The sequence below is a fragment of the Indicator indicator genome, chromosome 9 (assembly GCF_027791375.1).
Source record: "Indicator indicator isolate 239-I01 chromosome 9, UM_Iind_1.1, whole genome shotgun sequence".
NCBI classification, from domain to species: Eukaryota; Metazoa; Chordata; class Aves; order Piciformes; family Indicatoridae; genus Indicator; species Indicator indicator.
The window spans coordinates 7,169,153-7,186,225 of NC_072018.1; the positions used below are offsets into that span (position 1 = coordinate 7,169,153).

The following is a 17,073-nucleotide window of genomic DNA, read 5'->3' on the forward strand; positions in this document are numbered from 1 at the left end:
TGACTGAGTTACCCTCTGAGGCAGGATGCTGACGTGTAAGCAGTGGGTCCTCATTCTGCAAGGTGCACAGGGCTTCGGTGCAGAGAAGAAAAGAAAAACCTGAATTGTGCTGTTGTTGAGTGGCTGACCTGGGTGCAAGTCTCAGTGTTCTGAGGAGAAAGGCATCAACATCCTAGAGCCTTTAAAGGTGGTGATAAGGAAGCTCCTTCTGAAGACCCCCTGTTAAATCCTGCTTTGAATAAGGCCTTGAGGAGATCTGGATCTGCTTCTCTCGCTCCAGATGAGCTGTGTAACTGCATAGCTTTTTAACATAGGAGGAGTGTTGTCAGCATTCCTCCTTGACACTGGTTTCAGGAGCAATGCCTGCATTTCTAAGGCAGAAGATAGCTGAACCAGTGTGCTGTACTCATCCCAAGTAACTTAGATAATTGACAAACACACCATGTCCATGTTTTAAAAAAGGACCTATTTCAGTTTTCATCTGACACATGGCTGATGTTTCTGTTGGTCTCTTTTGATATCTTTTTCATACCTGTTTGTTGCTAGCAGGATGAGTGCTTTCCCTTCCCAAGGGAAGGCAAGGCTGAGTAATTGCCCTCATAGGAGATGTTTCTTTAGCCTGCAGTAGCTGGGAGCCCTGGCATGTGAAGGTCCTGTGAGTCTCAGTATCATGGGATGAGACCTCCTGGTCAGCTCAGCCCCAAGGTGGGGGTCCATGCTCAGCCTTTCCTTTGTGAGCTCCTTGGGGCTTTTGTCATGTGTTTCTCCTCCTTCACCAGTTCTGTGCTTGTTTGGTGGGCACCCTTCTGGAAATCCCAGGGCAGCTCCTGAGTGCTGGGTGTCTACTGAAAGAGAGGATATTTAGCAGCAAGTAAAACACCGGCTGGTGGAGAGCCCCAACATCTACAGTCCTTGGTTGTGTTTATGTTAGCAATTGCAATATCTTTGCCATAATAACAGTAATTTAAACAGGTACTGTTGACTGAAGGACAATTAGGGATTGCAGAATTTTACATTTCCCTAATATTCAGCACAAGTTGCCATGAACCCCGTTCTGCTGAACTGGAGGAGCACTGGAACCAGCAGCTGGCATGGCCCCCTAGCAGTGTGCTGTGATGCTGTAGATGGTCGCAGTGGTTTTTTTTTTTTTTTTTTTTTTTTTTTTTTTCTACTCCTGCAGAGATTCTTACACATCTGCTCTTCCTGACAACCTGATTTATGCTCTGGGGTTTATGGAGCTGTATGAATTATTATAGAATTGCTATGCCTTTTATTACACTTAGACCAATTTTTCTAAGCCAGAGGGCACATCCCTTCTTTTCTACCTGTGCTCTGATTGCACAGCTGCTGTTCATCCTCTTTGATAGTCTGAAAGCTGCGCCTTAGGTGATTCAAGGGGCCAAAGGAGTCATTTTTAACCTGCTTTGGAAGTTGGGCCCAGGAATGGAATAGGTGTTGCTGCAGTTCGCCACCAACCATGATGTTCTTGGGGATGCGGGAGGGTACAGAGGCCAAATCTAAAAGAGCAGAAGTGGAAGCAAGCTTTTCAACGTGCAAATTGGAGGAAATGTTTTTAAATTTAATTTAAATTTACTGAATGTTTGGTCTCAAAGCTCATTACAGGAGAGGAATAGAACACTTATCTTCATCTCCGTTGGCTGCTTCGGTAGTCCAGGAGCTGCATTAGTCCTGTGAGTGTTAATGAAGTGTACAAGTCAAAAACTTTATCTAGTCCCTCTGCTTTCTCAAGCATCAGTGAGGCCTGAATCTGCCTGTTCCTCAGCAGTAGGCTTGCACAGATGTTGCCAAGTGTGAGATCTGACCCACAGGTACTTCACCAAGGAGAGCAGACCTGTCGGTGCTCTGGGATCCCGTCTTGATGTTTCAGCGTTCTGCAGTCATGAAATGCAGATTTCCCTCTTTGAACTGAGCTCACTGGAGCGTCGCCAACATCACAGAGTTGCTGTTTCCATGGAGGCAGCTGTGAAAGCAGATTTTTTCCTTTTAAAGAAAGGCAGAGCAAGGGACAAAGCACATGTACGCCAAACGGATGGAAGTTCTTTATCAAGCCCTGGCAACAATGCAGTGGTGCTGATAAATCTGCAGAAAGTGAGCCCCTCTTTAGCCACTCCTGCATAAATGAATTTCCTAGAAACCAATTGCAAGGATTATTTTGCAGAGAGATGAAGACTGGTCATATGTGCCAATTGGCTTCTGACGTTCATGGGGACATGGATGGAGAGGGAGTGTTACTGATATGTTGCCTTTAGAGGAGGCAGAGTGGTAAAGAGCTGGGTCCAAGGAGTTTTATGGATTTGTGAAGCCCTCTGTTTGGGGGAAGAAAGCTGCCAAGGCTAGATGTGTGTCTAATTAATTCAGTTCTGAGTAATCAGAGTTCTAGGAGAGTCACACAGGGCAAACCCAGCGGAGGGGACTCTCAGCAGCTGCCAAGTGATACCAGTTGTGCTACCATCACTTCACTCTAAAGCATGGCTGATAAATCCTCCTCGCTGCTCTTTAAGAGCCACTCATCTGCCTTTCCCCTTCACTTCTGGATCAAGTCAAATCTACCTAATTGATTCAACTCATTCTTGCTTGGCCTTCCTGCTCAATTTTCTATTGTCTGCTCCATCAGATTGCTGAGTCTTTCCCTCCTCTACTAGCTGTTCACATTGATACCTCTGTGCTGCTCCTGTCTCCTCAGGGAAACTTGACATGATTCCCACATTTGTGCTTGTTTTGCATTGCAGACCCCTCTCTTCCCTGCTGCTCTGTTGACCTGTGTGCACGGTTTCCCTATTGGGATTGCCAGTCTGTCCCCTGAGCCCTTGCTTTGCTACAGGCACATGCACTGGGGCTTTCTCCTAAACACTGAGAAAATCCTTCAGTGCTGCTGATATCACAGCAGATAAATAAGTACTGGTTGGGGAGCGTCACAGCACAGTGGTGACTCCTCACCTGCCTGATGAACAGTTGCACAGTAAAAATTTTCTGCCATTTTTTCTGGTGTTTTTGTGTTGTGGAGAAGAGCTTTTTTGCTTGCTAGCACTGAAGAAAACTATGGAATGATAGATCTGGTAAGGGATAATGCTGCTCTTCCCTGTTTTCTGATTCAGCAGGAGAGATTGACTTAACATACAGAAAACCTTGCCACAGAGATCGTGCACACCACTGTGCAGGTGCAATGTGGGGCAAAGAGGAAGGTGAACAGGAAGCAGATGGACAGCACAGTGTGTGGTTTGCCTGGCATTTGCTGTTCTGCTGTAGGAAGCTCAGAAATGAGTTACAGTGGGAGTAAAGAAAAAGGGGGAAAAACATTGAAAGTCATCATAGAATCATGGAATGGTTTGGGTTGGAAGGGACCTTTAAAGGTCATCTAGTCCAACCCCCTGCAGTAAGCAGGGACAGTATTCAGAAGAGCAGAAGAAAAGGTATATTGACGTAAATGACTATTGGTGACTTAAAAGCTTAAAGGCAATATAGGTAAATGGTCATGGTGCCATTAACAGCACAAAATCATGTGGGGAGAATGGACTGTGAAGGCAGAGATGGGCAGCTGCTGACTCCTGGAGCCAGCTGACTCCTGTGTTTCCATGGAGGAAAATGCAAACTAATAGAAGTAGTTTCTTTGAGGGTTCACTCTCCTCTGCCCTGGCCACAGAGACTCTTTCCAAACCAGACTTGTAAGTTCAAATATTAACTTTTCCCAAAAGCCATCAGGCAGCACTACCTTCCTCTGAGCAGCATGTTTCGTTAGGCTAATTCGGAGAATAATTTTGAACCATCTCCACGTGATTCATCTGTATGAATTGCAGACTGATTGCAATTTCTGCCTGCATTTCTCCCAGCTGAAAGCAAGCTGGCCCACAGTTTTTGATGTGGTGCATCCACAGGAAAGTTGTTTGTTTTTTTTTTTTTTTTCGCTGGCCTGTTGTCATTATTTCCTCATTCCAGATACTTCTTTTAAATAAACAGGAGAGATTGAGTGGAAGGCTTAACTGACCTCTTTCAAACAAATTTCTTCACTAGAGAAGTTCGAATTTACCCCCTACTACCATTTCTGCAGTTTAACAGTCTAGTGGTATCTCATCTGTGAAACAATGTACTCTGATTCATTAAGCTTTAGTGTCTTAGACTTTTGAAAGCTGATTTTGTAGAGATACACAATGTCTTAACACTTGTCCTGAAACCTGTCAGCTTAATTTATTAATATTGTGTCCTGATTTTAGGCATTTGGTACTGTCCTCTACATTTTTTACTTTTACTGTGTCCTTGTAACCATAATTGGTATATATTTCCTGCCTAGTCCCTGTAGTGCCTCTGTATTACCTTGTTGTGTATTTATTAAATTCAGTGCATGATTCAGTGGAGGAAGAGCCTTTTTATCTAGTCTCACAAGAAGCCGTTCTGCCAAGGGCTGTTTTTTCATCTTGTATTATTTTTCAGCAAACGTGAGTCAAAAAGTGAGATGGGAGTAACATTGCACTTGGTAACCTGATGTGACAGTAAAGGTAGTGACAAAGTACTAACTGTCAGTGAAGCTGGGGTTGGGATAAAGTTTGGAGAGAATCTGGAGGATTGTTTTGCGTCAATATACCTCGCAGTGCAGGGAAGCATAGATAGGAGCCGATGGAGGTACTCCTTTGGGAGCCAGCCCTATCTTGGCATGGGGAGCAGGAGCATCGCAGAGGTGAGATCCCAGGAAAAACAGGTGACGTGGAAGAGCTGCAGGGAGTCCTGGCTCTGCTCAGAAAGTGGAAATGGAGGAGGAAGCTACTACTGAGTTCCCTTCGTGTGCTCTTCAGATTTGCATATGCCTTTAACCAAAAGGGAAAAAACAGAGTTCCTTCTCCCCCTGGTAAGTAATTTCCTTGCTCTGATTATTACCAAGTGTAGAAGCATTTGCCTCTGCACATGTGATGGATGCCAGTGGCACTGGAAAGCTGTCATCAAGGGGGAAAAAAATGAGAAGTATTTTATTGTCTCCCGGAGCAGAGTTCAGTGGAGCATTTCAGATGCTCATGTTTGGATTATTGCTCTTCTGTTTTGCCCATAACTCGCCTTTTCCTTTGAATTAGAAAACTACTTATTAATAAGCTGATGGATGAGTAGTGATTTTGTATGTTAAAGAACGTGATTGTTTCATCCCAGCTGGATTGTACTCTTTCAAATTGGGCAGTTGAAAAATACATATATTGGATATTAAATTAGACTTTGTTTACAAATATACAGAGATTTGTCAGATTGGAAATTTCTATCTTATGTTTTCCTTTCCTGGTGAATATAAAACTCTGCTGAGTTCAGAGCAGATAATGTGCAGATCAGCCTCTGTCAGAAAACACTGATGAAGGGACATGGTTTAAGTTTTGCTGAGACTTTAGTTTCCATTGAGACATGGGAGGCAGTGGCAGGTAAAAAGGAGGGATGCACTAAAGCAGCTTCTCCTTTAGCCTGTGTGACAAAGGGAATAGGAAATAAACTTGGTGGAAGCCAACTATGCTTTCCTTCACTCCTGCTTTTGGATGTGCCACTGCCATATGGAGGGTTTTTTTTTTTTTCCATCTTGCTATCAGTAGAGGGAAATAGATAAGAAAGTGGCTATGTGTAGGATCAGAGTCTTGCCACTGAAGCTGACAAGTTAGAATTAGGATCTAAATGATGCTCCAGAAAGCCCAGGACTGTGATTATACAGCTCTATGCTGGGGAAATGATAAATGGCATTTTGAGGCTTTCAGGGAGGTATGAAGCACACAGCAATGGAGCCCAGCTCTAATCTCACCAGGTACGCAGGAGTGAGGTTTGTCCTAATGAGTCTGATAGTGACACTTTGCGTGAAGTCTGAATCTCTGAATTTTGGAGTGTCCTTTGAGTTACATTCCTTCTCAGTAAGTGTAACTATGAAAGAAGCAGTAACACCACCCTAATAAATACTCTTCCCTTTTTATTTCTTCTTGAATACCCAGCTGCATGTTTTGCATTTAAAACAAAAACAATCAATATACTGAATGAAGAGATGTTTGAAATGGCAGCACAGGTAGGTAAAGGCTGCTGTGTGGCCGAACGTTTTCAGCCTGAGCCTCTGCTAGCAAGAGGGAAGCAGCTCACATGGACTTTACACTGATTTATTCATACCACATCTCGCATGTGAGCGAGCTGAACCTTCAGCTTTCAGCATCCTGAGCGCTGGTTACTTTCCAGGACATACTGAAGTAAGAAACATGGGGGGACAAGATGATGCCATTTCCACTTAGAACATTCAGCCTATATGTAATAAGGAGAAAAGAATAGCTGTAATAACACGGTTGATTACTGTCAGAATACTAAAAAGGAGTTTAATAGAGAAAGTATTATGCAGCCCACTGTGCTTTGCATAATCATTTTAAAAACCATTCAGGATATCTTCCTGCCTTTTATCTCGAAGAAGCTGAAATAATTTACAAAACCAGGGCTGTCAGTGAGGCTGAACTCAAGGCTGGGGACTGCACGTGATCACACATGCTGGTGTGAGTGCACAGGGTGCAGCTGAAGGCTGAGTTAGTAGCAAGTTTTGAGTGCAGAGACTAATTTACAGGAGTATATTGTAAAGAAGATATTGTTACTTATTTGTGATGTCTCAAGTAATTTCAAGTATCATGGTTGCCTTAAATTATCTTTCTGAAGTCTTTTTATTGCCCCATGAAGCATACAGTAATCTGGAGAAGGCTGAAGAGGGGATCTCATCAATGATTACAAATATCTGAAGGGTGGCTGTCAGGAGGATGGAGTCAGTCTCTTTTCAGTGATCCCCAGTGATATGATGAGGGGCAATAGACATAAACTCAATCACAATAAAATTCCATCTCAACATGGGAAAGAACATGTTTATTGTGAGGGTGAGAGAGTAGTGGATCAGGTTTCCCAGAAGGTTGCGGAGTTTCCTTCTCTAGATACTTTTAAAACCTTCCTGGACGTGTTCCTGTGTGACCTGCCCTAGGTGATCCTGCTTTGCAGGGGCGTTGGACTTGATCTCTGCAGGTCCTTTCCAACCCCTGTGATTCTGTGATAATAAATCATCTCTGATGCTCACCCAGAGCACAGACCATTTTCAGATCAGCTGAAGCAAAAAAATACCACAGAATGCATTGAATCATATGTCCAATAGTTTGAGGAAAAACCCAGGTTGACATGTGGAGGGTGTTCAGCTTAAATAGCTTTTGAGTTTTGTGTTCTTCTGTATTTAAGAACAAGAGGAAAGTGATGAAAGTGAAATGAAAGGTTTGATGGGGAAATGTATTTCATTTGACCAGAAACAATAGTTTTGTTCCAGTAAGAAAATACTTCTGTTAAATGCAGTGATTCATGTGTGTGCATCCTTCCTGAAAGAAAGGACTTGAAGCCAATTTCTGTTGCAGCAGCATCTCATGAGAGGTGGTGGTCATGGCCATCTGACATGCAGTAACCTCTCCAGTTACTCAAAACCTCCTGCAGTAAAAAAGCATTTCTGCTTTTATTATTTAAAAGCTGGAAAAAATTAAAACCTCATAGTAGCATTCATCTTTCTGGATTTGCACTGATTCCCAGGAATAAAAATGTGTTAGGGGTTTTGTTAGCTTTTCTGAGGCTGCCCTCAAACCTTTCACCTCAGTTTCAGAGAAATAGCAGAAAGGATCTCCATTGCTCCCTACAAGTTTTATTTCTCTTTAAACAGAGAACAGGTGAGACCAAACACTTCCAAACTGATGTCTGCATATTGCAAAATACAAAGTCTGAATGGCAAGGTTGCTTAGCTCTGGAAAAATCAGTGTTGAGGGATTGTTCCATTGCAGTCAGTTATTTTGGGGGATTGTTATTGTTCTGTATAAAGAGTTTATGGTAGATTTTTGAAGAAGGCAATAAACAGTAGGCTCTATCAAATCCTTCAAGAGATCAGTTCTCATTTTTAATATAGAAACAGAGTACTGTATGACAGCCACTCAATAGATAACAGCATAAGAACTGACTTTTAAACCAAATTTTCAGCACAATACAGTGACAAAAAGAAGAGAAAATACATAAGGAGTAGAAATTTAAAGTAGAATTTATACATTTGGGATTTGTTGTAGAGTACAGAAATACTTTTCCTTGAGTTATATGCAATATACAGAGCAAAACTTGATATTAAAGTAGGAAACCCACAGTGATAGCAATAACAGGCATGATCTTCATCTCCCAGGCACTGGCTGTGGCTACATTCATATGTAGTCAGGTTTGTTTGCATTTTGAAGATATTTTGGCATATTAAATAATCTGATTTTGTTCCATTGCTTGGTAAACACAGATTTGAAGATGTGTTTCATCCTGAAGAATATTCCTATCAGAGGCTTGCTGTCAATTATGCATTAGGAAGCATTTGTTTCTGTTGATCATTCGCTGGAAAGCAATCTTTATTAAAAGTGTTATGGTAATAGAGCAATTCCTGAGAGTCAGCAGAACCTGCACTGCTTTAGAAGTAAAGTAAGAAATACAATTAATATTATTGTAGAAAAAAAATCAGCATGTTGAATGCGAGCACACCAGTGACGGTTTCTTCTGGCAACAGTTGAGCTCCAGACCCACTCTCTCATTAATGTGTCTCAGGGGTGCATGATGCTGTCACAGACATGTGTCCTCTTCCAGCCTTGTCAATGTCTTTGTCACCACCTGCCCCATGGCACCCACTGGGTGCTGTAAAATAACTTGTGTTGGGGAACACCTCCTACTAGAGCCCTTTCTCAGTGCAGCTTTGGTATGCAGCATGGATGCAATCAGCACAAGACAAATTGGTTTGGAGACCTAGAAACAACTTTATAGTATTCTTTTTTAAAGTAAAAGCTGTTTCTTCTGAATTATCAGGGTACATCACTAGTAAAGGCAGGGCATTTCTTGGTAGCAGAGTGGTCTTCTGCTTAGTCTTCCCTGGGAACTGTAAGAAGCCCTACATAGCCTAATGTACTTTGCTCAGTAGTATGTTTGTGATGCTGGCTTTGCAGCTGCCAGCAAGCACTGGGAGGAAACTAATTCTCAGAGGGTTAAAACTAAAGGCATGTGTGCACAACCAAACCAAGCCATTTTAAAATCCCCTTCCCTGATGGTGCTAATCTGTTTATTTTGCCAAGATTTGGCCAGTGGCAGAAGTGTGACCTGGTGCATGATTAGCAGAACATTTTTCCAGTGATGTATCATTGCTTTCATTCTTGATCACAGAATCATGGAGAGCTGGGGATTGGAAGGAACTTCCAGAGATCGAGTCCAACCCCCTTGCAAAGCAGGACTGCTTAGGGCAGATCACACAGGACTGTGCCCAGGCAGCTTTTGGAGGTCTCTAGAGAAGTATTTTGCTTTACTGATTAGTTAAAAACATAGAAACAGATTAGCTATTGCAGACATAGAAATAGAGTACCTTTATATTTTATGATATGGAATTCTCTATTTTAAAATAATAGCAAAAATATCAGTTCAGGAAAAAATACTATAACTGCTTTGACATTTCAGAAGTAGCTTGAGATTTGGGGTGTCTAATTTAGTGGGTGCCTCATTTAATACCCTCTCCCTGAGGATGTCCAGCATTTCATACTTAGTTAACACCATTAATTCTCTCAAGCTGAGCACCTAAAGGACTATTTGCTTCTACAAATCTGAAACCTTTTTGATTGCTGGGAATAGAAATTGTTTGAGTGACCTCCAGGTGTCGGTGGGGTTTGTGTGTGGTTGTTTGTGGGTTTGTTTTTGTCATTGCCCAGAGCTGTTGCAGACTAAATCACTGGAGGAACCTCTATACATTGCTTTATATGTGAGCATGTGTATAAGATAATAGAGTGACTGACTACAATACATGCATTTAAGCTGCTTGGCTGCAAATTACTGCACAATAAAATCCCCTGGGAATCACAAGACTTCTAAATTAGAAAAACACATGTCAGTCAGTGTGTTGAAATGAGTCCTTGTACAAGAGTACCTTTCAGTAAGAAGAATGAGTATTGTTCCCTGGAGTACATCAATCCTAGTTTGGCCACTCTGTACCAGCTTTTACTATTTCTCTGGAAGCATGCATTGCCTTTTGTTATTATTTCCACGTCCCTACCCCCCCCCCCCCCCATATTTTGTTCCATTGTACACTTGTTAGATATGTCTTGTGGGCTGGCTCTCAAGAGACACCCTGCTATGCCCTGACAAATGAAGGCATTTTCAATCATAAACAAGATATTGTGAGATTGAAAAGAAGTGTGGTCAATGACAAGTTCTGGACAGCTCGTAATTGTTGAAATGTATTTTTGTTATATTGTGCAGTAACACAGGAAAAAAAATTGGCTGATTTGACCTAGGATTGAGCTGAGCACTATGCTGCAGGGTAAATGAGGGGCTTTGGGAAAGATGGCATTTTTGTGCTTATCAGGTGTGGTCTAGTTGGTCAGTACATATTTTTTTATTAAGGAGTGGATTTTAAGTGTTTAAATGACTTGTGAATCCATCCCATCTCAAAAAAATATAAAGCACCCTGAACATCTATGGGAATACAATGAATCCTAGTGGCCATTGAACTTCTTTGTTCCAAAATTATATTTGAGGAGGTGGTTGAATCACTATCCCTGGATGTGTTTAAAAGCCGTATAGATCTGGTGCTTGGACACATGTAGTGACAGACTTGGTGTAGTGGGCAAAATGGCTAGACTTGGTGATCTTGGAGGTCCTTTCCTGGATGATTCTATGATTTCTATAGTTTATTTGAATTAAAAATAGGGTTAGGCTGGAGAAATTGTTTGATCACAGGTGATTAATTTTTCATCAGTGGTTCTATTTATGTGCAGAAGAGGTTAGCAGGATGGTAGAGACTCAAAATTTGGGCTGTATGGGCTGGCATAGTTCATTGAGGATTTGTAGACAGAGTCAATGTTTGAACTCATCATATTGTTTCATTAGTAGTGTATGTCAGAATATTTTCTAAGGGTTTATTATATTGTTCCCATATTGAAATGCTCAAATCCTAAGTGAGAATAGCAGAGGGTGAAGCAGGGATCATGGGAAATGTGGTGTCTCATTAAACAGGTGAACCAACATAGTATTCTGTGTTTGGTGGTGTTCTTCCACATGAGAAAACAACATCCTTTCACAAGGTCTGAAACTACCTTGTATCTAAAGAAGCAATGAGATCTCCCTCTAGATAAGAATAAATAAATGCAAGACATGACCACAGGACCCACCTGCCTGTGGTTTGAGTGTGGTTTTTAAGAGCCTTTCCATTAACTTTATTGGCTACTTAGAATGCTCTGCTTTTCCAAGTAGTGCTTCTTGTTACATCTCCTGAAAAATAGGGTAACATTGTCTTTATTTTCAGTTTAGAATAGAAAAATAGAGTAAGCTCTTCTAAAAATTGTATGCCTCTAGTCAAGGCACACTTCTTTTTTGCAAAAGAAACATACACCAGCACCAGAGGGTCACAGAATGGTAGGGGTGGGAAGGGACCCCTGGAGATCATCAATTCCAGTCCTCCTGCTAAAGCATGCTAAAGCATGTTTGCACAGGAATGTGTCCAGGTGGGTTTTGGAAGCCTCCAGAGAACGAAACTCCACAGCCTCTCTTGGCAACCTATGTCAGTGCTCTTCCACCCTCAAAGTGACAAAAGTTTTTCCTTACGTTCAGATGGAAACTCATGTGTTTTAGTTTGTGCCAGTTACACCTTGTCCTATCACTGGGCACCAGTGAAAAGGGTCTGGCCCCATCTTCTTGATTTTTAGGTATTGATCAGCATTGCTAATATCCCCTCTTGGTCTTCTCCAGTCTAAGCAGCCCTAGGTCTCTCAGCCTCAACTCTTCAGAGAGATGCTCCAGTCCCATCATCATCTTTGTTGCTTCTGCTGGACTCTCTACAATGGTTCCCTGTCCCTCTTGAACTGTGGAGCTCAGACCTGGACACAGTACTCCAGATGTGACCTCACTAGGGCAGAGTGGAACCTTCTGTGGCACAGGATTTCCCTTGTTTTCATAGCTATACAGGCACACAGACACCTGTGTGTCTTCTTCCACTTGCCTCAGCAGCAGGGATTTGGACCAGTGTGGGCTGAAGGAGAACCAACATCATTTTTACCTCTCACTTGCAGAGTATTTCTCAGCAATTTATGCTGCCATTGGTCCACCCAAGACATTTGCATTCTCCTTGAGATGGAGTATCAGCCCAGCTCACATTTATCTGGAGCCCTGGCCGTGTGGGATGACTTGACACGTTAATTTAATTTGCTCTTCCCAATTCATTGTCTTTCATTTGCCATCAAATATTGGGAAAGGTTACAATTAATCAGTGTGTGGGAGCAAAGGCTGGCAAAGCTAATGATGTATTGCTGTGTTCTGTTTGCTTGGGAGAGAACAGTTGAGGTCCTTGTGCTGCAGAAGGCTATTAGTAAGTAAAATATCAAAGGAAAGAGACTTGCACCCATCTCCTGTTTTGCAGCCTGTGTTTCTTAAAACTGAAGCATTTTGTACATTTTGACCTGGCTGTAACCACCCTTTTGGTCTGTATGGCTGCCTTGGGGAAAAACATGCCTTTTCAGGAGGGTTTGAGGGATTCACTGCCCAATGCTGCCCCACACTCTGGGCTTGTAGATGATACTCGATGTGCACAAAGGCAATTTTCAGCTGCTGATAGCATGCCCGTCCCTGAGGGAAAAGGCTTCTGCTGCTGTTTGTTCAGCAGAGCAACCACAGGGCATCCCTGCAGAAAAAACTTCAGGCTGCTGGACTTAACTTCCTAATTGAAAATCAACTAATTGCTGTTGTTTAAAAAGGAAATGTCTTGCTGGGCTGAGGTAGGCTATGAACGTGGAGCCATTCCTAAGGGAATGTTCTCAATCCAACCTTTACTTAAGTAGCCAAAAGGTGTGCCTAAGAAATACTTGCAGGCTGCCCAGGGTCACTGGCAGGTGCTGCTGCTGGGCACAGATCATTTCCTTGGCTTACTGGGACATGACATCTGGCTGCTGAAATACTATCATGAAAAAACAGAGTTTCTGTAGCTATGGTATGCAGTCCTTAAAAGCTCCATTTTAAAGTAAAAATACCCATCTCACTTTGCTATTCTAATTACCAACTTAATAAGGTTATTGTATGTTTTTATCCGGGGGTTTGCCTGGGATGGCAAGTGCCATCATTGGTGCTTAGTGGATGCACCTGGGACTCTGATAGTTTACAAGATTACAAGGCAAAGTAAGTTCTTCCACCTTTCCTAGTTTGTAGTCTGAAAGAATAGCTACTGGGAGGGGAAGAAAAAAGTGGCTCTAATTTTTTTGCGTTGGGAACAGGGTCTGGCACTCTGCAAATCAGGCAGGTGTAAGCAGACTTCTCTTACTTCATAAGATGACTGGATTACTCTTATTTAGGGTATGATAAAGTATACAGAATATAATTAACCTTAGGATTGAAGGCATCCTTTTTTCCTTCTAATCCATCTGCCTCAGGTTTTGCATGCTATCTATGTGTTCTTTGAGACTGTTTACAAAAACCTGGACTTTCACAAGTTCCCTGGAGTGTGCTCTGATCTCATGTACAAGGAGGGACAACCTACCAATACCCTGGGATGGGGCCAAGTGAGTGAGGCTGAAGAGACAGAGCAACCTGTCACCTCTGGGCAAGGCTTTAACTTTTCATGGGAAGGCTGTTGCTGGAAATTCTGCCCTGAGCACAGACACCCTCCTGGGAGGACCTGAATAGGTTCCCCAGCACCAAGAATAATATTGCAGCCCAAGGTAGGGCTGTAGGATGATTGTTGCTGGGAAAATACCTTCATTTGTGACTAGGAGGCAGCAATAGCTGACAGTGGGTTTGCTTTTGTGGTCTGTTTCACACCTGGCACAGGTAATATCTTGGACACAAAATACTCTTCTTGGGAAGCTTTTTTGTGTATGGGGACCTGATCTGTTGCTGAAGGTGAAATTTGGACAGGCCCAGGAGTCTATGGCACTGTAATGCTCAATTAATTATTTCTGTGCATAAAAAGGAGTGAAATGCAAAGGAGACAAGTCTGGCGTAGATCTGAGAGGCAAGGTGTAGGGATTAGTATGTAATTTGATTTGTTAGGCACTACAGTAAACAGCATTCAGTGCAAAATGCTGTGATTGCTCCTGGTAGCAGCCTCTCAGCCTCACCTCAGTTCTTGCAGAAGCTGGATGGAGCTGTGTTACAGGTGTTCTGCAGGCACTAGCAGAGCTGGTTGTGCTCCTTTCTGGCCAGAAGCTTGACTAGCACAAGTACTGCCATTATAAAAGCTTCTGGGTAGCTTTTCTACAGAGCACAGCTCTTAAAAATGCTCCTATTTTTCCTGCTTCCTTTCCATTCCCCAGTGGCACAGCTGGGACCAGCACTGCTAAGGGCTACTCAGCCATTGTCAGCAGGAGAGATGGTGTGATAGTTTGATTTTCCCCACCAGTATTGTGTTTTCCTCAGTAAATGTCATGTCCATATATTTTCCATCCTGGCTTTCCTCAGTGTTATTCTTGGGCCACGGTTTGGTTTGGAGGAGCTCCTCAGCATCGCAGCCCTGAGCTGAACACGACTTACCTCCTGGCTTTCCTACTTGGGAACAAACTTATTTTTCACAAAATGGTAGGGGTTAGAGAGGACCTCTGGAGATTATCTAGTTCAACCCCCCACAAAAAGCAACTTTGTTTTAGAGCAGGTTGTACAAGAACGTGTCCAGGTACATTTTTGAATCTCTCCAGAGAAGGAGACTCCACAGCCTCTGTGGTCAGCCTGATCCAGGATGCCCTGTCACCCTCAACATGGAGAAGTTTTTCTTTATGTTTAGGTGGAACTTTCTGCGTTGTAGGTTGTGCCCCTCATCCTGTCACTGGGCCCAACTGAGAAGAGTCTGGCCCTATCTTCTTGAGCCCCACCCTTTAGATACTGGTAAGACCCCTTCATTTTATCTTCTACAGGCCAAACAGCCCTAGGTCTCTTAGCCTTTCCTCATAAGGGAGATGCTCCAGTCCCATCACCCTTGTAGCCCTCCATTGAACTCTCTCCAGTAGTTTCCTGTCCCTCTTGAACTGTGGAGCCCAGAACCGGACACAGTACTCTAGATGTGGCCTCATTCAGGCAGAGTAGAGCAGGGAGGAGAATCTCCCTTGACCTGCTGGCCACACTCTTCTTAATCCACTGAGGTACCATTGGCCGCCTTGGTCACAAGAGTGTGCTGCTAGTTCATGATGAACTTGTCCAATCCCAGGTCCTTCTCTGTGGAACTGCTTTCCAGCATGTTAACCCTTAACCTGTACTGGTGCATGGGGTTATTTTACCCTACACTGCCTGTGTTGGACTTCAGTTTTGTCTCCACCCAGCTCTCTAGCCTGTCCAAGTAATTTTGGGCTTGTGCTGTCACGCTTAACTAAATTCTCTATTTGCTGTAACTGAAAGACCACCTGCTTCAAACCTCCCATTTACAAACACAAAATTCATGTGCCACATCATTTCAAGGTAAGGGTCAGTAAAGCCTTTCTATAGAAATACCCCCTCAGAGCCACATAATGGTGAGTTCCGTTTTTGGTCCTCTCCTCAAAGCCACCGTTAGGGTAGCTGCTGTTAGGACAGGTTCCCTCAGCCCCTTCATGAGCTTTGTGGTGTTGGAATCAACCACTGTCCCTTGGCAAAGCACATGCATTAGAGGACTGACATACTGGCTGTGCTCATCCCCACACAAATAGCAACACATCTAAGCATGATGCCTCTTGTTTCCTGGCATCCTGGGGCAGAGGGTAAGCACCTGAGGAGCTAGATGAAAAGATGGCATTTGCTGAGAGACCTGGCACAATCAGGAGTACCTTGGAGGCTGTCAAGAGGAATTAAGTTAAGGATGAATGCTCTGGCATGGGGAGGACTGCTTGTGGATGCCACACGGGCAGCTCTGCTGAACTTCCCTGCAGCCAATTATCTCCCTTTGCTAAATGCTGGCAATTGTCCTGTTGTATATGGGATGTTTCCCTAACTAATCACATTTTAAAAATTAGGTTTTCTTGAGACAAGTTTGCTGTTTTGCATGACAGAGAGTGGATAGTTGTCTGGATGAACTTTAAGTTTGTATATTTTGTGGTCTTGATTGAAATTTTGTAACATATGTGCTACACACACATGATCCAGCATCCAGGAATGGTCCAGCATTTCTCTTCAAAGCTCTTGGGAACCTTTTACTCCTAAAAGAATTTTATATGCACTAGAGAGCTTTCTCATTTGTTCACTTGTCCAGGATGTTTTCTGCTTCTACACTGAATTAAAGGGGTAGATGTTTTATTTTTGGTATAATTTTAATGCAGCTATGACAAGATTTAAATCACTTCTCTGTTTTTGAGGCCTGAGGACCACGCAAATTAGTGGAGACTGAATCAAGGCTCTTACAGTCAGAGGCAAGGGTTGTCACAGGCTTGGCTGCCCCAAACCCAGCTAGGGCAAACAAGTAGCATCATTCCCTGCCTATGAGAGAAACCAGAAAAAATGAAGTTTTGAAATTGCTGTGTATATTAATTACAGTTTTTAAGAAAGACCGCATTAAGAGGAGGTCAGCTTTGCTTTGCAGTGAAATGGAGAGACTTTGCTGGCTGATGAAGCAAAGATAATAAGGGCCAGTCAAGGCTCTGCTCCTTTTGGTAGCACCAAGCAGGCATTTGCAGAGCTGATGGAGAAGCAGCAATGGCCCAGGAACTCCCATGGGAACAAGGCTGCTGTCAGCCAGGTTTTGTGGTCACCTTTCACAGCCAGAGCACCACAGGAGATACTCAGGCCACCAATATGCATTTGCCCTAATGGCTGAATCCATCCCTTGCTGTGTGAGGTGGTAGTATCCCTGTCTCTCCTACTACAGCTTCACGGTCAATCTATGCATGAGCTGCAGTTGAAAGCAGAGCACAGCTCCTGCTGCACAGACCTGAGACAGCATCCCTGTGCAAAAATGTGGACTTGGTGTCAGGTTTTAGACTAAAATACTCTCCTGAGAAGGTAAAGGTCCTGCTGGGCTAAGTTTTATATTTGCTTCTAACTGCCATGTTACTACATGAAGAGAGTGTGATGTATCACAGAGCAGTTTAAAAACAATAGTGCTGT

The 17,073-nt window shown here is 43.1% G+C and overlaps 1 protein-coding gene across 1 annotated transcript in view; it reads left to right on the plus strand.

Annotated features, from left to right (window-relative positions):
* The first annotated feature begins 588 nt into the window (after positions 1 to 588).
* The window catches only part of PAK5 (p21 (RAC1) activated kinase 5), a 57,363-nt gene continuing 40,878 nt past the window's right edge, over positions 589 to 17,073 (plus strand). The window contains exons 1-3 of the mRNA XM_054383458.1: positions 589 to 705; positions 5,351 to 5,357; positions 15,740 to 15,838. The gene's annotated coding sequence lies outside the window, so the exon portion shown is untranslated. The remainder of the gene's footprint in view (positions 706 to 5,350; positions 5,358 to 15,739; positions 15,839 to 17,073) is intronic.